This window comes from Octopus bimaculoides, chromosome 8 (genome assembly GCF_046866305.1).
Source record: "Octopus bimaculoides isolate indiv1 chromosome 8, ASM4686630v1, whole genome shotgun sequence".
NCBI classification, from domain to species: domain Eukaryota; kingdom Metazoa; phylum Mollusca; class Cephalopoda; order Octopoda; family Octopodidae; genus Octopus; species Octopus bimaculoides.
Window position 1 is genome coordinate 36,411,233 of NC_142935.1, and position 25,000 is coordinate 36,436,232.

The following is a 25,000-nucleotide window of genomic DNA, read 5'->3' on the forward strand; positions in this document are numbered from 1 at the left end:
TCAACAAATGTAGCAGTTACTCTGTGAAGGGGTCCCTAATTTGCATACTGCAAGTGTTTAACACTATAAATACCAGCGGTCCACACAGTATCAAGATTTGATATAGTAAATATGTAGCATATGGTACAATTATAAACAGGGTAAATTTTAGCCATTTCTCTGCAGACTGCAAAATCATGAACAACCTTAATTGATTTTCAAACCTTATTAGAGGTGTCCACATATACACCCACTTACATATTTGTGCATAAGTGTACACATATGCACATAGATATGCACGTATATATGTGTGTGTGTGTGTGTGTATATGTGTGTGTGTGTGTATGCATATGCCTCTGTGTGCGTATATATATATGTATATATGATATACTTAAGTATATTTGTGTATTTATATAGACAAACACTTGTGTTTATACATGTTTGCGTTTATGTACATGTATGTATACACACAGACTCACACATGTACATATTTATACATTTAGCATACACAGATAAAAGTGTGACTTGCCAAATGTTGGTACACACTTCATATTTTGAAATGCCACTATGTGCATCAATAAAGCTGTGTGTGTGCTGATATTAATGTTTCTAATTACACACTCATGTAGAAATGTACTTAAGCACATGAACAATGTGGTTACACCATTCTGAACATGTGCTAGAGCAAGTGCATATGGAAACACATGCATGAAGATGTGATCATGTAATTTACATATTCTCATGTACATGCACATAATATATTGTGCAAATGCTATTGCTGGGCACACATACAAATCACACATGTGAAAGAAGCATTCTTTATATGTAAGTGGCATGCATATATGTGCATACATATGCACACTTAAACATGCATGGAAACATTTATGCAAATATATACACATACATGAAAGCGCTCGTACAAAGATGCTTACATATGCAAATGTACATCAAAATAGAGATATGTACATATGCGTCTTCATCAATGAAGATCCAGAGTTACATATGAATCGTTGTCTTTACATATGTGCATTGTTCATAGATGAATGCATGAGTGTATGTGTGTCTATTACATATGTATATTCGTATGTTCTTATGTGCACACTTGATTGCTCTTTAGGTGTTAATTAGCATGTCAAATTGCATAAGGTAGTATATTGCACTTACTCACTGTAGCAATTCATGCAAGTGTTGATATTAATGGTAACAGCTGTATGCACACCAGATCCACTCTTCTTCCTTCTGTTAATATCATTGTGACTGCTGCTGCATTTAATACAAAAAATAAGTGCAGCATGAAAAAAAAGAAACAAACAAAAATGGTTTGCTTCAAATCAGTTTTGTGAAATAACTTTCCATTCATACTTAAAATAAATTTTGTTGCATGCTTTTACTTAATCATATCTCTCATTGTAAACCCCCCCCCCCCCTCGCACTTCAATTCTTCAAGTATAATTCTTAATATTGCAAATCCTATTATGCCTGTGTATATATACATATGTGTGTGTGTGTGTGTGTGTATATATATATATATATATATATATATATATATATATATGTATATGTATACATCACAAAAAACTGCTACTCAGAGTTTCGCATTCCCATTTGTCGGATAATCTAAACTGTCCAACAAACAGCAACGAGTAGCAGTTATTTGGTGATATATTTTTGTGATGTTTTTGCAGCTTTGATATTAATAAAAGATATTACTCTACCTCTGTTATTCGAGTACTATTTTTTCCCTCCTTATTTCACATTTATGTGCTTATTTTGGTATGTGTGTATATATATATATATATATATATATATATATATATATATATATATATATGCACTTACATACATACATACATACATATATTTATGTAGTTGAAGATGTATCTTGGAATACTTTTGAGGAGCTCTTAAATGCTAGTTGTTGGCTCTTCTTTCAGGATATTTGGTGAAACTAAATAAAGAAAAAATGCCACTGCACTGAGATGATATCACTCTAGGTTATAGTATGTGACAGTGAGGGATCACTCACAGTGGAGGGAGGGTCTCAATTGAGTTTTCTTATTTAAAATGCAGCCCCCTTACTACAATTATCTCACGTACTGCAACACCCCATTTCCATTTCACCCTTTCTTATCTTTACCAAATTCCATGACACCCTGTTCCTATCACAACTGTAAACAGAATCTCAAGTGTAAAGTTGAATAAGATTGTTGGCTTTATGCCAGCTAATATCTGATATTTATTATGACTAAATAAAGTTTGTTACATTTTGACGTTTGAGTCATTGCAAATTTAGAAAGGAGTAAGGTAAAAAGGAAAGGAGTACTAATACTGTTGTTGGTAGACTTACCCACCATACTTTTCCTTAACTTTCGTACCCCATGGCCATAGGAATCACACACACACACACACACACACACACACACACACACACACACACACACACACACATACACACACACACACACACAAATCATTGTCTACATTGATGAATGCTACTTTCTTGCCTTCATTTTATTTTCATATTTGTTGAAGATGAGAATCCATGCTCACACATTCAGGAATTTGAAGGATGGTACAAAACTATCATTGCTCTCTGGATTTAGTCTACAAAAGGTGTAACAAGTCTGTCACTTGTGTGTGTGTGTGTATTTGTGTGAGGGTGTGTGTTTGTAAACACACCTTCACACACAGTTAGGTATTTGTATGTATATGCACGTCTGTATGTTTGTGTTTACTTTTGTTTCTCTGAATATCAAAAGCTACACGCTATGAAATCATAACACACAAACTTAAATTAATACAAATTAGTTAATAAAGACTAAACATATTCTTTATGGGTTCCAAAATATTGTTTACACTTTCACTTGCAAGGCATTTGTCATCATATACATGACTGTATGTTCATAAAGTTACCATTCAGCCTCGTGTTGGTTCACATGTGTGTATATCTGCAGTCACTTATGCTTGTGGAAGCATGTGTGTGTGTATGTACATAACTCTTCCTCTCCTCTCCCTCTCTCCTTCCGTGTCTGACCCTCTCTCCTTCCATGTCTCTCCCTCTCTCCTTCCTCTCTCTCACATATATATGTACGTGTATATCTATATATATGTATGTGTATATATATATATACACGTAAAAGCACCCACTACACTCTCTGAGTGGTTGGCGTTAGGAAGGGCATCCAGCTGTAGAAACTCTGCCAAATCAGACTGGAGCCTGGTGTTGCCATCCGGTTTCACCAGTCCTCAGTCAAATCGTCCAACCCATGCTAGCATGGAAAGCGGACGTTAAACGATGATGATGATGATATATATGTGTGTGTGTGTGTGTGTGTGTGTGTGTGTATATATATAAATATATATATGTATATACATACATAGAATTACTGATGCATGGAAATGCATGATAAGCTACAGTATGAATTAGGGTTTGATTTTCTGCCTACATTAAAATTGCATTCTGATATAATGTAGTCTATAAAGCAACATTAATATGGGCTTTGGCTGTAGCATAGTAACAAGAGCTGTTTTCTCTTCATTTCCAGTACATCTGTATGTACACTGGAACATACATAAATGTGTGTGTTTCTGCATTTATGTTTGTATATATGTATATGTATATATAGAAGTACACATGCCTTATATATTATTTATATATGAGTTACTTCTAGTTGATAGATTGATAATCTCCATGCCATAGATTTTCTTAAGTCTACTTAACGACAACAGCAACAAAAATATCCACAATCCACAGATTAAATGCCAAATTAAGAAACCGTTATCTTCTATAAAATAATATTTTGTATTTTATAATTTTTTTTAATGTAAATTTTGTGAGTCTCTCTCTGAATCTCTCTTTCACCATCTCTCTCTCTCTCTCTGTCTTTACCTCTCTCTGTCTCCCTCTCTGTAGCTTGTTGTGCTGTAGTTGGCGCCAGCTTTAGTGCTCTTTGAGAAGAGGTTACAGGTGTGGCCTTGTTTGGCAATAAATACTCGTAAGATGATACATTAACATTTAACTTTCAGTAGTTTTGCATTTCTGGTTGACTAGCATTTTGTGCACACCGTTTAAAAGGCAATTGAAAGCAGCACACAGGTTTTAAGAACCTGTCCAGTCCTTGTTCTAGCAAACTAGCTAGCTTTGGTACATAATCTCCTAACATGATTACACAAGTTAGTGAGGGGGAAAAGAGAGAAAGAAACGAGAGGGAGAAAGAGGAAAGAAAAAAAAAACAAAGAAGAAAGAAAAAATAGAGTGGGGGGAAGTGAGATTATTTTGAACAGCAAATTTCTTTGGTTCGTTACATATGGGCCATTATGGTTGAAAATGTTCTTTCTAATGGCTTTAGCTAGGAACATTGCTGCACGACTAGTTCGTTCTGTCATTTTTGTTGTCTGTGTGCAGTCTTGGTTGAAGGGCCTGTATAGACTTGCATAGTACTTACACATCACACATTCTCACACACAAATATGTGTATCTACATGAATTACATGTGTGTGAGTGTGTGTGTATATGTGTATACACCTATAAGTATGTACATATCTATTCTTATTTATATGTGTATTTATAAGTATATGTATGCTTACATTTATATATATATATATATATAAATGTAAGCATACATATACTTTTATGTGTGTGTGTGTGTGTGTGTGTGTGTGTGTGTGTGTGTGTGTATATATATATATATATATATATATATATATATATATATATAAGTATATTCATATATTTATGCATATCTATGTATTTATATATTTATATGTATATACATATGTATGTGTGTATGGTTTTATGTGTATCTATGTAGATATATGTATGTGTGAATTTATATCTACATTTATATATATATATATATATATATATATATGTATGCATGTGTGTATATATGTGTATGTAGATATACCTACATGTGTGTGATTGTGCATACATATCCATATATATGCGTGTGTATATATAAAAGTATATGTGCATACATCTATACATACAAGAAGGCAAACATCCTCTTATTTCCTACGAAAATTGAAAAACTTTGTGAACACAGATTCAGCATTGTCGAAACACAGCGTGGATTAATGGAATCATATGTTACCAAAATACATATACAAACCTAGGATGTGTTTATGAATTGCATATAGACATGTTTGTCTATATATGCGTACATTTATGTATGTTCTCGCTATCATACATCTTGGAAGATATTTTAAATAACTTTTCTTACTTAAGTATTTATTAGTTTTGTTGCGTCTATACGTACATTTGTGTGGGTTTTTTCTTTTGGCATGCATGTTGGTATCTGTACATAATACCATGTGTATATTTGTGCTTATGTCATATGCACGTATGAAAATTTCCATGTTCATATCTACAAGTGCATATATGTACGTGTAGCTGTATATGATAACAGTCAAACCTCAAATAGGACTGCTCTATATCTTTCAGTACAATATCATCTTTATTTTATTTTATAAGGCAAAGTAAGTGACATTGAAGTTTCAATTTGCTAGCTATCATTATTCTTTGTGTGTGTTTGTGAATAAATTTTGTGTGCACAAGAGTGAATGCATGTCTATATACATGTTTATAGCCACGTGTGCATGTCTGTTTCCATGTGTGCATTCATGTGTGTGTGCGTGTGCATAGGAATAACTGTGTATATGCATCTGCATGGGTGTATGTCAGTATGTGTACACATTTATGTAGGTTTCTTGGTAATTTGCTGTGCTTGAGAAGACTTGTCCAGCTAAGTAAAATCAAGGCCACAGAGACCTGTCCTTTATGTCCATGCCCACTCCTCCTGCAAACAATCTGTTCCTCACAAACCTCTCCTGCATGTCCCATCTTCTTACCCCGCCTTCCCCATCCTTGCTTGTCAGCTGCTGTATTCCATTCCTCTGTATCTCCAATTCACCCTCACAAACCTACCTATGTAAAATACGTTCCTGTCAAATCTCCTCCTAATACCTCCCTAATGCCCACTCACTACATTCCTCACCCTCCATCTCCCTCTCTCCTTTGCAATCTCACAAACTTATCCAACCACTCACCCTCTCAAACCCCTTGTCCACTTCACTATATGCACCACCCTGTAACTTGGGTTTACTACCTGCTCATATCGTCACTGTCTTATCTCTCACCCCTGTCTCCCTTTTTCTGCACTTAAGGCTGCCAGGTTTCCCTTCTACTGTAAGACATCTATTTCTGTTCTTCAATTCCACTTCCACCAGTTGAAGAATTTTGTCTTGTAAGTTGGTTGGTGACCTCACTTTTACTTGTGCCATGTAAAAAGCATCCAGCACACTCAGTAAAGTAATTGGCATTAGGAAAGACATCTAACCATGGAAATCATGCCAAAGCAGACAGTAGAGTTTGGTGTAGTCTTTTGAATTGCCAGCTTCTGTTGAACTATCCAACCCATGCCAGCATGAAAAATGGCTGTTAAATGATGATGATATTTCTCTGTACATAACAGAATTATAGCTTCTTTGCAGCTGAACTTACCATTTGGTTTTGTACATGGTATTAGATAACTGGATGGGTGTCATTTATTCTCTTCAGAGACAGAGACAGTAGGTATTGATGGCTATATATATATATATATATATATATAAACAACATTAGAGTGATCACTATTGATGAGCGTTAATTCCAAGCAAAACTATCCAGCTAGTATAGTGGCCTAGCTTGCTGTGGGGTGGTTATCTCTCCTGTTAGTACATAAACATTGTGCTTTTTTGTGGCTGTGAAGGTCTTTGACTCTTGTTTCTAGCAATGTAGGTGCTACCCGAACCCTCACTCACTATTAGTGACAGTTGAATATTTTCTTTTTGGTTTTATATTACATCTTGCCACTTTCGTTATTTTATACATGCGTATATAACGTTATTATGCAAAAGTGATGTAAGTTCAAAATCTTGCTTTTTCAGAAATTGAAAAAATTGTTTCCCCATTCCATAGCAAAACCGTTGTACTACACTTTGACAATTTTTGATATCTTGGCATCTGAATCAGCTGGAGATACGATAGTTTGATCAAAAGAACCTGCTATTGCAAGCAAAAATAAATATTGAAAAAAATGCATTTGGCCAAATTTGGTCATACAACAATTTAACATAATAGCAATGATATGTATATCTATCTATCTATCTATCTATCTATCTATCTATCTACCTACCCATCTGTCTGTCTGTCTGTCTGTCTGTCTGTCTGTCTAATCAGCCATCCATCTGAGTACCCCTCATTCATTGGACTATAAACTTTGCTTGCGAAGACCTATTGAGGCAAGTGAAATCAAATCAAAATAGCTGACATGGCCAATGACAGTACCGCCTGATTGGCACTCGTGCCAGTAGAACATTCAAAGCACATCTGAGTGTGATCATTGCCAGGGACATAGATTGGCTCCTGTGCCGGGGGCATGAAAAGAGCAACATTCAAGCGTGACTGTTGCCAGTGTCACCTTACCAGCACATGTGCTGGTGGCATGTGAAAAACAACATTCGAGCATGGTCATTGCCAGTGCCGCCGGACTGGCTCCCGCGCAGGTAATACGTAAAAAACACCTTTTGAGCGTGATCGTTGCCAGAACTGCCTGACTGGCTCTTGTGCTGGTGGCACATAAAAGCATCTGCTGCACTCTCAGAGTGGTTGGCATTAGGAAGGGCATCCAGCTGTAGAAACCTTGCCAGATCAGATTGAGCCTGGTGCAGCCATCTGGCTCACCAGTTTTCACAGTTCTCAGTCAAACTGTCCAACACATGCCAGCATGAAAAGCAGTCGTTAAACGACTACGACGATGAAGATGATAATGATATATGTATATATATATATATATATATATACATAAGACTTACTGTTCCATTATTGATGTGGTCAACAAAAAGTAGTACTCTCTCCTGTGAGAGATTAATATAATTTATGGTGTGTGTGTGCACTCGTGTGTGTATGTGTATGTATTTATGCACAGCATGCAAATATTAAGCTTTCTGTGATGTTTGCAGATTTTTCATTCCGTTCTATTTCCTTCAGATTGGCATTGTCTCATTAGCTTTAATTAACTTTTAATTATTCATTGAACTCTTTAAATGAAGAATTATCTCGTTCTTAGAGGAGTTGAGATTTATGTCAAGAAGTACGTTGTGCATTATTTACATGTATGTGTGTATAGTTCACAACCATGTGGTTTTTTGGTTTAAATCCACTGTGTGGCACCTTGGGCAACTGTTTTCTAAAACCCCCTGGCTTGTGAGAGGATTTAGAAGATCGTAACTGAAAGAAACCTGTAACGCATGTGCATATATCTTTCTTTCTTTATCTTGATATCACTTGGTAATTGCAAATGAATGTCACTGTCATATAAGCAGTGTCCTTCATTTCCTGTTTTCTGTGAAAACATACCTGACTATGGGGGAAATATTACCTTACCTGGACACAAGCGAGTGTTAGCAACAGACAGAACATCTGTTTGCAAAAAATATGCCTTAATGAAATCTATGTGACCCATTCAAGCATGCAAAATTGCACATTAAATTGAAACAGTCTTTGTGTACACGCACGCACGCACACACACACACGCACACACACACACACACACACACACACGTATGTGCTGGTGATGATGATCCCACACAAATGATTTGATTATAGTAATCAAGAGTTGTGTAGGACCAACTGAACTCTTTCGGGAAGCTAACAGTAGAAAAATTGCACATGATGTGTCATAACTTCCTAAACAGTACATCTCAGGTTTTATATCAGAGACATGCTTTAATAAGGGTAAGGAGTGCCCCTTTCAATGGTTTTAATGAACACTAACCTGACTATATTGCTAAATAGTTGTTGACTTTACAGTGGGTTCTTCCCTTTGACAGCATTGTCTCTTCTTTTGTCTTGTTGAGCTTCTAGCTATCTTTCTAATCAACTTATCAATGTGGGAGAAAATGGTTTAGCTACTGATACAAAAAGTTGTGCTATCTTTCATGCTACTACCAGAACTCTCAAGCAACCTGATATAACTACCATCATTGTCATCGTAACAGTTTTCTAAGCTTGCATTGGTTGGACTATGTATATGGTATGGCTGTGTAGTAAGAGGCTTGCTTCCAAATCACATGATTCTGGGATCACTCACACTGTGTAGCAGCTTGGGCAAGTGTCTTCTTCTATAGTCTTGGGCCAACCAAAGCCTCGTGAGTGGATTTGGTAGGTGGAAACTAAAAGAAGCCTATCATATATATATGTATATGTGTATATATATATATATATATATATATATATATATATGTATATGTACGTATATATACATATACGTACATATACATACATATATGTGTATATATATATATATATATATATATATATATATATATATATATATATCTGTGTCTGTGTTTATCCCCTATCACTGCTTGACAATAGGTTCTGGTTTGTTTACATCCTTGTAACTTAGTGATTTGGCAAAAAGAGACCGATAGAATAAGTACCAGGCTTAAAAAAAAGAGGTACTGAGATTGATTCCTTCGACTAAAAGTTTTAAAGTCTTAAAGAAGATATCCCAGCATAGTTACAGTCTAATGACTGAAACAGATAGAAAAATATGTATTCTGTAATATTGTTCACTTGCATATATGTTCACTTGTTTGTCTTATTTGAGTGTGCGTGTCCAGATGTCTAGCTTTGTCATTTGCAGTGACAGCACAAGAACCGAAGCAACGCAAATGATAGCTGCTATCATTCATAATGTGTTTAGTTTGAGGTTGTGATGGTAGTGATGGTGGTGGGTTGATGGTGTAATTGTTATTTGTTATGTTGGGGTTGGCAGTGATTGTATGACTAGCAATATCAACAACTTTGCAGCTTTGATGAACTTCTGTCATTTCATATGTACAGGACCTCATTAGAAAATATTTTCTTTATTCTATATGAGAATATTTTGAGATTAGAGAATGTGGCTGCTATTTCTAGCCGGTTGATTGACAACTCTGAAGCTTCTGTTGTTATTGTTGCTCATGGTGCAGGTATGGCTTTGTCATAAGAAATTTACTTTCTACCCACGTGGTTTTTGAGTTCAGTCCCATTGTATGACACTTTGGGCAACTGACATTAGTTTGTTTACATTCCTGTGACTTAGCATTTCAGGAAATGATATTGATAAAATCAGTACCAGACTTAACTTGTAGAGTCAATTTGTTTCACTAATACCCTTCTAGGCAATACTCTAGAATGGCTGCAGTCCAATAACTAACACTAGTAAAAGAGAAAAAAAAAATAGTATAAAAGATAGCTGTTTTGTGATACTGTCTCCACTGCTTGGGGCACATCATACGTATGCTTCAAATGTGCCTCCTCCATCAACTCCTCTTTGTGGAGTTAGCCTCAGGCACCAGACTATGTGGTGCTCCCAAATTCTGTTTCCAAGACCAGCTCAAGGACACTCTCCTCTGCTTTGCCATCGACTCAAATACTTGAGAAACAATTGCCAAGGACTGCCTGAAGTGGCAGCTTGTCATCGTCGAGGGAATGGATCTGATGGGATTGGACCAGATGTCAAAGATGGAACGAGTGACATGTAGTTCTACATCCCTCGCCAACAACCCTCCCCTGCGATAAATGCTCCTGGCTCTTCTATACAGCCCTTGGCCTGAACAGCCACCTCAGGCACTGGAACCCTTTGCATCCATCAGGATGAAGAGGCTCAATCATTTGCTACAGATTAACTACACAAATATGAGTTAATGCTACCTCTGCTAGTTTTCTGACTGATGTTGTTTTGTTATTGTTGGTGACAGTAGTTTATCATTGATATTTTTCCTGTTTGTGTTGGTGGCAGTCATGTTGTGGTGTAGCTGGATGTTGGATGTTGTTCTTGTTAATGTTGGTGGCAATCATGACGTTGTCGAAATGGTTCCAGCTGGTGGTAGTGCAGCCATGTAATGGTCAAAATGGTTTTTTAAGCATTGTCATTGCTCTTAGTGTCGGTGGTAACAATGCAGTGGTAGAAATTTGTCTTCTTGTTACTGTTGGTAACAGTGACGTTATAATGTACATTGCTCCTGTTGGTGTTGGTGGCAGCCATATTGCATTGGAGAAGTTTATCGTTTGTCAATTCTTATTGTTAGTATTGGTGACAGTAAATTTATGGTAGAAATTGTTCTTGTTGTTAGTGTTGGTGGCAGTAATATTGTGGTTGAGATTCCTCTTGTCGTTGTTGTTAGCATTAATAGTAATAATGTTGAGATTCTCGTTGTTTTGTTACCAGTGTTGGTGGTGCCGATGTTATGGTTGAGATTGGCGGCAGTAGTGTTGTTGTTGTTGTTGGCGTCAATGTTGTGGTTTTGAGATTTTTTAAAGTTGTTCATCTTGTTCTTGTTCTTGTTTTGTTGTTACCACAGTTTCTCCTATTTGCCTTTGTTGTTGTTGTTCTTGCTGCTGAAGACAAGCCACTTAACCTAATGTCCATTGTTTATAGATGTAACTAGAGAAAATCACTCAGCGAAAGTAATTCAGAGCAGGAACTCTCCAGTCTTGGAGACAGTTTAAGTAAATGGGATTTAATTCAACATCTCTCTTTCTTCCTCCTTCCCTACCACTCACTCCATCCTACATATGTACATATACTTATATATACATATATATGTGTGTGTGTGTATATATATATATATATATATATATATATATATATATATATATATATATATACACATACATACACGCATTCACGCAGACATAGATACATAAGCTTATATACATTTATGCGCACACACATGCAAATACATATGCAGGTATATATATATATATATATATATATATATATATATATATATATAAACACATCTTCCCTCTGTGTACTATATATTCTGCCTATCTCTTTCTGGGCTTCTCACTTTCTGTATTCTTATTCTTTCACTAATTTCTAATTGCCCTTGTGTGAGTGTGTGTCTTTATATGTGTATGCATATTACAAATACATACAAACACTATGTATGTATGTATATAATTTATAAACATAGCTAATATATATGTATCTACACATATGCTAAAGCACGTCATATACAGTTCCACATGTGTGTCTTTTTCATTCTTTTTGAAACCTTACTTTACTATTTCTGGCTTTCATGATTCAATTTATTCAGATGTATTCACTCTCATTATATGTCCGCACATATTACAAATATGGATAAATACAGACATACATATATATATATATATATATATATATATATATATATATATATATATATATATATATATATATATACATATATATATGTATATATATATATTCAGATATGTGCAAGTGTGTTTACATAAAACCATTGTGTGTGTGTGCATGCGTATGTGTGTATCTATGTGTGTGTTTATAAAGACCATATATATATTTATATATGCATGTACATTCATATGGGCATGTGTTGCAGACAGGACTGAAGAGGCACAGTCATGGCTGTATAGTTTAGCAGTATGTTTCCCAAAGGTATGGCTTTAGGTTCAGCTTTACTGCATAGCACCTTGAGCAAGTGTATTTTCTATAGCCCTAGGCAAAATAAGGCTTGTGAATGGATTTAGTAGATAGAAAGTGAAAGAAGCCCATCTTCTATATGTGCATGTGTTTGTGTACATGTGCCTCTTTGATTTTGGGGGAAATATTATTATGTGTGGTAATGAGTAAGAATTGTTGACAGGAGAGGCATCCAGCTGTAGAAAATCTGTTTCAGTAAATTCTATCTGATCCTTGCAATCATGGAAAAGTACATCCTAAAATAATGACGATGATAATATGACTATGTCTAGGTGTATCTATATCTTTGAGCATCCTTGTCCTTACATTGTGTAATAGCTGTAAATGAGTGTCACTTGTTTCCAAAATTCCAGTATCTGGTCATGGGGAAATAGTATCTTGTTGGAAACTAATGAGGGTTATCTACAGGAAGAACTCGAGGCTGTAGAAAACCTGATATTACATCTGTTACATGTATGCATGATGCAATAGTGGTTGTTAAAACAATGATAGTGTTGATGATATAACTATCATATATATATATACATACACATACGCACACACACACACATATATATATATACACAAACACACACACACACACACACACATATATATATATATACATACATACACACACACACATACACACATACACACACACACACACACACACACACACACACATATATATATCCCTTACAAACATGTATATAATCATTATATATATATATACATATATATATATATATATATGCATACATAATTATATAACCATTATATGTATATACATATATATACTGTGTGTGTACTCACACGCACATATATTGTGCGCATATATAATGTCTGTGTATGTGTGTGTATATTAAGTACTAGAATACACACACTCATGCAGAACTCTCCTCTATTATCCAATCTCCAACCACGTTTCATCCTCTTCCACTCCTTTCCTTCTTCCTACATTTTCTTCTGCTTTTCATTTACGTTTTATTTTGTCTTTCTTTTACTCAGTTGCATCCTGCTTTTACGGTTACTTCTCTCTAAAGTTGCTTTTAGTCGTTACGCTTTAATTTGACAACGCAAACAGAAATGCATGCAAGTATAGCAAGAAGAAGAAGAACAACAACAACTACATCGGCAACAGTTAAGAGAAGAAATAAGATAACAAAATCAACAATAGCAGTAAGAACAACAATGTGAATAATAACAACAACAACAACAACGACAACAACAACAGCAACAACCAATGATCACAACAATAGCAACAACTGCTCTGACAGTGGCAGCAGCAATAACAAATAGTAAGAAAACAAAGAGAGTGAATGAGCCGCAACAGTAAAGGATGTAAAATGAAAGGAAAAATTAAAGCAATGCATTAGAACAGAAGTAAAGAGAATGAGGAGACATCTACAAGAAGAACAAGGACAGCAACAAACAGATATAGCAAAATGAAATAAAGGACTGTAATAAAGATAGAAATAAATTAAAGAAATAAAACGTTTTTCCATCAAACCTTCATTAAGTTTTATCATTCTCTTGCAGAATTTCTTTACATAGATACCCCTATTTCGACTGTCGGCTTACTTGCCTACCTACCCACACCTATCGACCTACATCCCTGCATCCCAGCCTTCTTTGTATGAAACAGAATATATATGTGTGTGTGTATATACATATATATATATGTACACACACACACATATGCACACACATACATATATGTACATATATACACATCAATATATATATATATATATATATATATATATATATATATATATATATATATATATATATATAGTACTTTGTTTCTGAGACTGCATTTAATCTCAAAATGTTCTTGTTGCTTGTGTAATTTCCACCAAAACCACCACTTTCCATACCACCACCATCACTGCTACACAACTACTACCATCATTGCAATTGCTACTACTAATACAGCCTCCACCATCATCATCATCAAATGTCACCACCAGTTCAACCTCTACCACCACTAGCAACTTCTTCGTTAGCACTACTACCATTGCACTGCTGCCACTATCACTACTATTACCACTATTATTACGAGCATCATTATGAACACTACCACTGTTACTGTTGCTGTAACCATCATAACCTTTACTGCAACCTCCTCTTACAGTTGCCACCACTACTTTTATTTTTATTGTCACTACACTGAAAACACTACGACCACTACCGCCACTGCTTCTGCTGCTGTTACTACAACAACTGTGTTACCACCTACTATCATTACTACCTCCCCAACAAATACCACTAGTTTTACTCTCACAACTGCTACTACACTGTGGGTACCACTGCCACCATCATCACACCTACCACCTCAAATGCTACCAGTACTAGTTCTGTTACCACCACCACACTGTGACCATTTCTACTACTATCAGCACCACTACTACAACAAACACCACTATTGTTACTACGTCAACACATTGACCACCACTATCACTACTGCCTTAGTAAAAGAAGACATGCTAATATCTATTTGTCTTTAGTATTATTACGTCTTCACTTTTGGTCCTAACCCCTAGTCATTCTATCCTTTCTCCTGCAATAGGAACTCCTTTTATTAGATAAATTCACTTGGCAATTACATGGGGTCAGTCCCACTCTTCAGCACAATGGGCAAGTGTGGACTACTCTAACATATGTGACCCGTACCTTGTCATTGAAATTGTTTAGACAATACTGTTTGGAAGATTGTCAGATGGACTGTAGCTGTTCTTGAATGGTGGAATTATTTGTTCCATCACCTGGCTTAACACTCCTACCTAATATTTGAGTGTTTTTTTACTATATATATATATATATATATATATATATATATATATATATATATATATATATATATATATATATATATATATATATAATTATGTGTATTTCTTCTATCTTAATGAATAAAAATTCTTCTGATAGAATAAATGGGTTAATAGAAACCAATGTAGCAAAGAACACAAAATAACTGTGGTTAGCTCCTGTTTTTAAGGCAGGAACTCCTTGAAATTTTGGGTATTTGAGTATATTTAAGGATTGGAGAAAACGCATGTTATAATTGCATACTTTATTCCTACATATGTTTCAAAGGATTACAACCTGTGTGATCCATAGGGATCTTTGATATTAAAATTAAACCTTCTCATCAGGGAAAGCATGGGAATCATCTTAAACATAAGACATTATGACCGATTATCGGTCATAATGTCTTACGTTTAAGATGATTCCCATGCTTTCCCTGATGAGAAGGTTACTTACAATTTTAATATCAAAGATCCCTATGGATCACACAGGTTGTAATCCTTTGAAACATATGTAGGAATAAAGTATGCAATTATAACATGCGTTTTCTCCAATCCTTAAATTCTTAATATATATATATATATATATATATATATATATATATATATATATATGTAGTCCAATCTGTTGTGAGTATCAATTTCAGCAGTTTTCTACAAAATACACCAGAGGTTAGGAGTCCTATTCCTTCCTTCTTGGACTATAAGCCATATCCCACCCAAAACTGAGGCATTCTCTATGAAATGGTACAAATCTCACCTATCTGTCTCTGTTATGCAAAAAGAAAAAAAAATGCAAGGAAAGACGCATTGACTAAATTAGTTCTAAATATACCCTCAACAAAAGATATTGTTAAACTATTTAATTGAAGCTAATATCAAATTCTCCATCTTGCATCTTCTGCTATTTCTCGTAAAATGTATGTTGTGTTAAATATGATTCTCTGTTCATCATGACAATCATTGTCATCATTATAAAGCCCATCCTTTTGTTTTTGTAGGTATGTTTTTTTTTTTCTTCTTTTTTTACTAGGCTAGTATTTAGTTGAAAGATCTGTTAGACTACCAGACATGCCTTGAAGAAATTTTCTCTGCTCTTCACATTCTGAGACCAAATCTTTGCAAAGTCAGGCATTTATTTTTATCTTTCTAGGTTTGATAAAATACCAGTTAAGGATAAGGAATGATTATCTCACCTCACTCTCTCTCTCTCCCTCTCTTTTTCCTCTCTTCCCTCTCCCTCCTATCTTCTTTTTCTCTCCCAAAATCGTTTATGCTGCTGTGCTGTGAGAAGTTTGTTGGGGACCCCTCATGGTAACTACTTCTTTGAGTAAACTGAAGATTCAGTTAGAAGCTAGCAACATCTTTTCATTTTGCATGCTACAGAACCTGTCCAAGAAAACCATAGAACATGGTGTGCATGAACAGACAAATGTGGTGTAGGTCAAAAAATGTCATCTATAGCTCTGCTTTATTTCATACCTCACCACTTTGACCTTTATGCACTTTGGCCTCAATTATAATTTTTCATATAAAACTTTCACTTTTCTTCAATTTTTCATCTGGGTTTGAAATTTATGATAATCTACACATGTTTTTTTAATCAGTGATTAGGAGAAATGTCCTAAACTCAATCAAGCCAAATAGATTTTTATGTGGTTACTCAATCAAACCAATGAGAAATCCACAACATGGTCATTTGATCTGCCAGAAAAAGCAGCAAAATTGCTGTTCTTATGAATTTGAACAAGTCAATGAATACATATAGGATGTATAGGCTCTTAGTACACACATCATCATAATCCTTTTTACATCCACTTTTTCATGCTGGCATGAGCTGGATAAGGCTGTTTGAGGTAGTGTGGCATAGCCATGATACCCTCTAAGTTGTATCTTGTGACATGCAAAGATACAGCATATCTATTCTAAAATACTTACTGGCTACACTCAGTGCTTGGAAAGGAAACAATAAAGAAAGAAAATGGATTCATTGCAACAGAAATGTTTTTGATTGCAAAATCAAGTAATTCAAGGCTATCCTGGGGTTAAACAACTGCTTCCAACAGCTTAGAAGTAAACCTGATATATTGTGCTTATATACAGTGAATTGTACTCTGATTGTCTAACTTCAAACAAGAGTAACTCTTTACTGAATAATAACTACTAAGGTAAGATCCTGAATTCATAAAGAAAAGTTTGGTTTTGATCAAATTGATTTGCATACGGGATTACTCTATAGAAGGCTATATCATTGTTGAGACAGTTTATTATTGATCTCAAGAGAAACACTGATCCTGTTATTGGTAAACCTGTCCCTAATGAAGTTTTCATGTCTTATGGCAGTCTTTATGACACGTGTTCAATATTGATTTATCTCTTGCATAATTCACGTCACTTACATGTTCAAACCCTGGTCGATGCATTCATGGCATGTTCAAGTGTCGTGTTTGTCTCTCATGAGTTAGTTTAGAATTGGGTATACATACAAGTAACCACACAGCTGTTATTCCACCTTCTCCTGGCCACCTAAGCTTCTTCAATCAATATAAATTAATACACATTATAAAGGTTGGGAAGGCTGAGTAAAGTGCTGAGTATTCACTCTGCACTTTAGTAAAGTATAAATCAGGTTATGGAAGTTGAGTTATTGTTTTAGTCATCCTCAGTTCTACAAACCTATAATGAAAATCATTCCAGACATGACCATCCTGTCTATTTTGTTTTCCATGTGTATTCATTGTAGACTCATCCCTATCGTTCCTAGTGTGGTGCTAGATTAAATGCACTTTCTGCATTTTATCATGTGTGGGTTTTGAGAGGCCCTTTTAGTCTTGTCAAAGACATGGTCATCTATATAGTGCTAGTTCCAAAAGAAGAATGCTCTCACTACACTCTGTAAAGTGGTTGGCGTTAGAAACAGCATCCAACCTTAGAAACAAAACCAAAGTTTTAACTTAGAAGCAAGTTATGGTCTATCAACCTATCTAGGGGTAGCAGCAACTTAGCCAACATATGCCAGCATAGAAAGCAGATAAAAAACAATGACAACAATGATCGTAGTGACAATGATGAGTGTATTTATTACTACTACATTCTCCAGCATGGCATTTCTATTTTAAGATGTTAAGGTGTAGGTAAAAAGGGATTTGGCTGTTTCTTTTTGCAGACAGAATTTACAAGAGGAGTTAAGGAGAGATGTAGACATTTGAAAAGCAGTAATGCTAACTACTGATCCTGTCCACCCATTTCTTTCTCTTTTTTTCCTTTCTTTCTTCAGGAAGCTTTAGGTTGAATTCAAAAATAGTTTGGTCCAATATGGGGAGATTAAAATAGAAAACCTCTGGGTTGGGAGTTACAGTAAACCAAATTGACATTACTACTCCCCTTATTGTTCATTGTTCCCAGTCTTGTCTCAATACTATATTTTCTTTACTTTTTCTTGTCTTGCATATGTAAGTAGCTAAGTACCTAAGTTCATTTAAATACATACGCACATACACACTTGAACATAAATATGTGTGTGTGTGTGTGTATATATATATATATATATATATATATATATATATATATATATATATATACATACATATATCAACATTGAATGTCTTTCTGATGATGATTATACATGCACGCACACACACACACACACACATGCACACACACACACATTCATGTTTTCTCTATAACTACTACCAATGACTATCCACATTACCAGAACCACTTTTAGTTCTGCTGTGAGTGGTCATGATGTTGTTCATTTTGAAAATGGTGCTGGTGATGGTGATGATTATGAAGGGTGTACTGAGTTTAGTCAAGGTGGGAAAGAATCAAAGACAGCCAGATGTGTGTGCTGAGCGAAGTTTTCTTTTTGTCTAATTCTAATTTTCTTCATTTCCACATTGCCCCAAAGCAATAACTGCGTTCCTAGATCAAAGGCACGCACACACATGCACACACAATTTATCACATTCACATATACGCATGCATATGCACACTCAAACAAATTAACACAAGGAATCACACTTTTGCTTCAATTTTTCTTCTCTCCCACTGTATTTATATTTATGTCTATTTCTGTGCCAGTCTATATATCTGTCTATATATTTGTGCACCTATTAGTGTATGTGTCTATATATATCTGTCTACACATATACATGCACACACATACACATGCATGAACTCACACAGACATACAGTAAATAGTAAGGTTAGACACTGATATTTTTTCTTTAATGTAAAACACTACATTTCTTTCTCTTTTTCCCACCCCCATCTGTATATATAAATACACATGCATACATCTAATGAATGGCAGAATTCGATTATATAAGAGTGTGTGTGTGTATGAAATGTGCACAAATATGTAATATACCCACGTATAAAGACTTGTTACTGCTAACATGATGATTATTATTATGGTTTTTTTTTGTTTAGATGTTCTTGTTGGATCATGTATTAGCTCAGACCATATAAACTATGACAACTACATTGCGACAAACATAAACCACACACACACACATACACACACACACACACACACACACATTTTGATATGAACACATTTATTTTCAGTACATTGCCTTCAGCATGTGTTTTTCTTTCTTTTGTTTATATTTTTACTATTACTTTTTATATTTTTGTTACTCTTTAAAGACTGCTAGGATCAGCAAGTTTTCCTCTTTTTATCTTATCGAAATACACAGCCCACTCCCTGTGAATGTACCTCTTCCACCGACTGGTATTGCTCACCCTATCGCTAACAACTAGACTGATCAGGACAGGCTGTATATACAAACTATACACAAATATACTTTGTATTCATGGAATGTCTACACCAGGGAACCAAGAATAAGGTTAAGAAGACATGTAAGGGGCAGAATGATGGCGGTCTTCATCACCACCACCATCATCATCATCGTCGCACCATCATCATCATTATCAACACCACCACCACTACCATTAGTGGCTATTTCTATAAACTCAGTCCTGTGCTGCAGTATGGGAAACACCAAATTAATTTTCATATACATACACATTAGAATAACAAGCTTACAACACAACATTTCAGGTTACCCACTACTGCCTACCCTCCCATTAGATTCCGAACAGTACAAAGCAAACACACATACTTTTCAGAATAGCTGCTGCAGCAGTTTTTTGTCTCTCAGCCCAAACAGTCCTTGATCTGTGTTATCAGTTAGATTTATTTTTTCACTGCTCTAATTGCGCAGGCATTGTTGTGGGGTTAAGAAGTTCACTTGGCAACTACATGGTTCCAAGTTTGATTCCATTGTCAGGCACCTTGTCATTGTAGCATTGGTTTAGGTCATTCAATGTCTTAACAGTCAAATTTGGTTGACAGAAGCTGTGTGGATGTCCGTCACTTGTGTGTGTACTTTCATTTATTTTTATGTTAGTTTTCCATGCTCTCGTAAGTTTGACTAATATATGTATTATTGAAGCTTGCTTGGAAACAGACATGGGTTAGCAATGGGAAGAGCATCTGATTAGAAAGTCTCGGTTAAAGATTGCCAGATCCATGCTGACATGGAAAAGTTGGTGTTAAAAATGATGAGTAAATAATGTTACGCCCGCGCACGCACAGACACACACACACACACACTTGGTCTTTGTATAGTCTCCATTTGCCAAATTCACACAAAAAAGTATTGGGTAGAAGACTCTTACCAAGGTGCTGCACAGACTGAACTGAAATCATGAGGTTGGGAAGCCAGCTTCTTAGCTACACTGCTATATCTGCACCTATTGTGTATGTATATATATATATATGTGTGTGTGTGTGTGTGTGTAATGCATATTTGCAAAGTATATTAACATAGGTGGAAACTGTGGAAGATGTGTGCTCTTCGATTAAAATTCTTTGTAATGTTTGTTTTGTACAGAGTTAATGATATTCCCTCGTTTTGGAAATGCAGTGGACCTGTGATTTGCCTTTTTTAAACCTGCAAACAAAAATGTTTTTGTTCACAGATTGTAATATAAAATAATTATATAATAGAAAAAAAAAGAATTGTGTAATAAATATATGTGGTTTAACTGCTTTAATCTCAACAACCTGTTGATATTTCTTTTCAGGTGGTCTCTCTTACAAAGAAGTTATCAATAAAAGGAAGCTGTTGCAATATAGTGTAAGTTACTGTTTGATTTGAATTATTGCAAATTATTTGTTTAATGATAAAGTGGATTGGAAGATTTATAGGGAAACATTCTTGGGGAGTAAGTATGGGGCCAAAACATCTTGTACAAGAAAATCATAGTTTATCAGATATATGCGCCAGTGAAAGATTCTATAAGTGATTGATGAATCTGCTAGAAATATCGTCCAAATTTCCTTCAAATTGCACCATTCTAAGTTAATTAATGGAAGAACATGCTCAATGATTGACAGATTGTCCTAGACATATTTATTCCTAAATGGTTGGAGTAGCCATTGTTAGGATACTTTTGGTCATAAATCTATCTGCTTCATTAGGAACTGCTTAATGGTGGTTTGTGTGTTTCTTTGTTATATTTTTTCCTTGTTTTTCCATATTAGCATGACAAACAAGGCATTGTTTTTTGTTTTTTTTTTCAGCCAGATACCCTTCTTGTTGTTAAATCTTATTTGTTATTTAAGTTTGAGTTTCCATTTCACTTGCCTTTCCTTTGAAAGGGTAGTGCTAGATGATAACGTGTTGATAGGGAGGGAATTATTAACAAAATATTCATCTCTCTCTCTCTCTCTCTCTCTCTATATATATATATATATATATATATATATATATATATATATATATTCAGAAAAACACAGAATATAAACATTGACTTCAAAACACATTCTTCTGCATGTGCGCGTGCACACACACATATATACATATGATGGCCATTGTATAGTTTCTGTCTATGAAATTCATTAACAAGGCGTGAGTTAGCTCAGGGCAACAGTAGAATACCCTTTGCTAACGGTAATGTGCAGTGGGACCAAACATGAAGCTATATTATTGTAAAGCAAGCTTCTTAACTACATAGTCATGCCTGTCAGGAACTGAAATCAACATCAGATATGTTGTTGTTTCTAGGCAGAACTTAGGAGTCAATTCTATTGTCATTTCATATTTATTTGATGAACTTGCTTCTCTATGTTGCTATCAGTTCACCTAAATTTTAGGTTATTCTGGTGCCTTGTGTCATTTACTTAATTCTGTGAAACATCTAGTCATTTACTTAATGCTATGATACAGTACTTTGAGGCCTTTATAAAAAGCCTTTAAAGTTTAAGGAGCATTTATATTTTACATTTGCTGCAGAGACTTGGGACATCTAGGAAGTGGCACTAATACTTAAACTAGAAAAAGAAGTCACTGTTCTTTACTGTCTAGATTATGCCCAGATCATGCCGGAATATGATAAAAGGTTTCCTTGCCTTGGTCACTTTTTTTAGACTAATATTAATGTTGTCTTCATTTTATTTGAGACAGTTAGGTGCAATTTGATTTGATTAAAATTTAGCTACCATTTCTGGCAAGTTGAGTAATTATCTTTTATCTTTTACTTGTTTCAGTCATTAGACTGCAGCCATGCTGGGGCACCACCTTGAATTGTCAGTCGAATGAATCGACCCCAGTACTTTTTTTTTAAAGCTTGTTACTTATTCTATTGGTCTCTTTTGCCGAAACACTAAGTTACTGATTGTCAAGCAGTAATGAAGGGATACAGACACAAAGACACACAGACACACACATATATATATGACAGGCTTCTTTCAGTTTCTGTCTACCAAATCCACTCATGAGGCCTTGGTCAGCCTGAGACTATAGTAGAAGACACTTGCTCAAGGTGCCATGCAGTGGGACTGACCCTGGAAACATGTGGTTAGGAAGCAAGCTTCTTATTTCTTTATTGCCCACAAGGGGCTACACACAGAGGGGACAAACAAGGACAGACAAAGGTATTAAGTCGATTACATCGACCGCAGTGCGTAACTGGTACGTAATTTATCGACCCCGAAAGGATGAAAGGCAAAGTCGACCTCGGCGGAATTTGAACTTAGAACATAGCGGCAGATGAAATACCGCTAAGCATTTCGCCCGGCGTGCTAACGTTTCTGCCAGCTCACTTTTTACCACACAATCACTCCTGCTGGAGAAATTTTCTCTTTAGCTTGAAGGAGAAGAGGTTGATGCATCAAATGTGTTCAGTTTAGAGTTCAGATCCAGATGTTGCCATACCAGCTGAGTAGAAATAAAATAGATAATAAAATGGAGCTGTCAAGGTTATGTACATTTAATAATGTGAGATTTACTTCAGATATCTGAATAGCTTGTTAGATTTATTTACATTACTGAAGTTGACATAATACATGATTAAAAATTGTAACATATCAAATACCTTAATTATGATAGAACCGTACCTGGCATGTGCGTGTGCACACACACACACACACACACCTTTTTGTATGTCTATTGCTCTCTCTCTCTCTCTCTCCCTCCCCTCTCTCTCTCTTCCCACTCTGTTTCTTATTTTGATCCTGTCGTCTTGGGACTTACATTTTTTTAGCAGTTAGTTGCCCTTTATAAAAAAAAAAAAAAAAAAAAAAAAAACGGGCAAAAGTAAAAACAGGCTAAAATTTTTCCTAGGGTTTATCCCATATCAGTGCAGAGTCCATTTGCATGCATTTCTTCTATGATTTTATGTAATCCTTAGCATCTTCAAAATCCACATCAGCAGTGTATATGTCCTCAATCAACTTGCCCTGCAACCATTTGGGTGGGAGAAGTTCCTGGCCGTCACTTCTCAAGTTTGGTAGGAGCACAGATTCTGGTAGACTTCACAGTTTCTGTCTACCAAACTTCACTTACAAAACTATCATCAACTCTCAACTATGACAGAAGATACTTGCCCAAGGTTGAGGTGCAGTGCAGTACAGTTGGAATTTAAACCTCAATATCATGTAGTTTCAGAAACAAACCTTTTTACAACACATTCATGTTTGCTTCCATTCTTTTAAAGACACTTGAGCATGATTTAATGGTAATCTCACTGCTGTCTCTAGCAAATCAGAGTGTGCCATATGAGGCTGGGGTCGTTTTAGATGGAAGTTGTTGAGGTAACTTGGGCAGTGTTGATAATAGTCGTGGTGGCATTAGTAGTGGTTAGTCTTGACATTGGATGCAGTGACTTTGATGAGTCTTGCCAATGATTTTGATGGCATGGTACACTAGTAGTAGTAGTAGTAGTAGTAGATGAAGGAAAGTAGGGAAACTGAATGCTCAGACTGAGCAGTTAAATCAGTGATAGTGTCTACAACAAATACTATTACTACTACTGCTGTTGCTATGTTCCTGTTGCTGCCGTTGCTGCTGCAAAGTTTTATTTTGTTCAATTTATTCCTGTTTCTTTTATTTTGACATTACTGACATTATTTTGTCAGTTGGGTGTGTCTCTGATGTAGGATAGCTTTTATGTTTGTCTGTTTGCCTGTCTGTCTCTCTATATGTGGGTGTGTGTATTTATGCCAACATGTATACACATTCACACATCTACGTATACTTACATATGTATAGACAGACGGACAGACAGACATAACCACTTTTATGTGCATGGCTGAGGTGATGTATGTGTATGTGTACATATGCCTCTGTATCTGTATTTATATATGTGTACACATTCACACATATATACAAACACAGACAGACAATCAGACATGAC

At 35.4% G+C, this 25,000-nt stretch overlaps 1 protein-coding gene across 12 annotated transcripts in view; it reads left to right on the plus strand.

The window, feature by feature from the left end:
- The window catches only part of LOC106867420 (zinc finger CCCH domain-containing protein 10), a 639,081-nt gene that overhangs the window by 323,105 nt on the left and 290,976 nt on the right, over nucleotides 1-25,000 (plus strand). For all 12 annotated transcript variants that reach the window (XM_089356351.1, XM_089356349.1, XM_089356340.1 and 9 more), the window contains one exon: nucleotides 21,389-21,441. The gene's annotated coding sequence lies outside the window, so the exon portion shown is untranslated. The remainder of the gene's footprint in view (nucleotides 1-21,388; nucleotides 21,442-25,000) is intronic.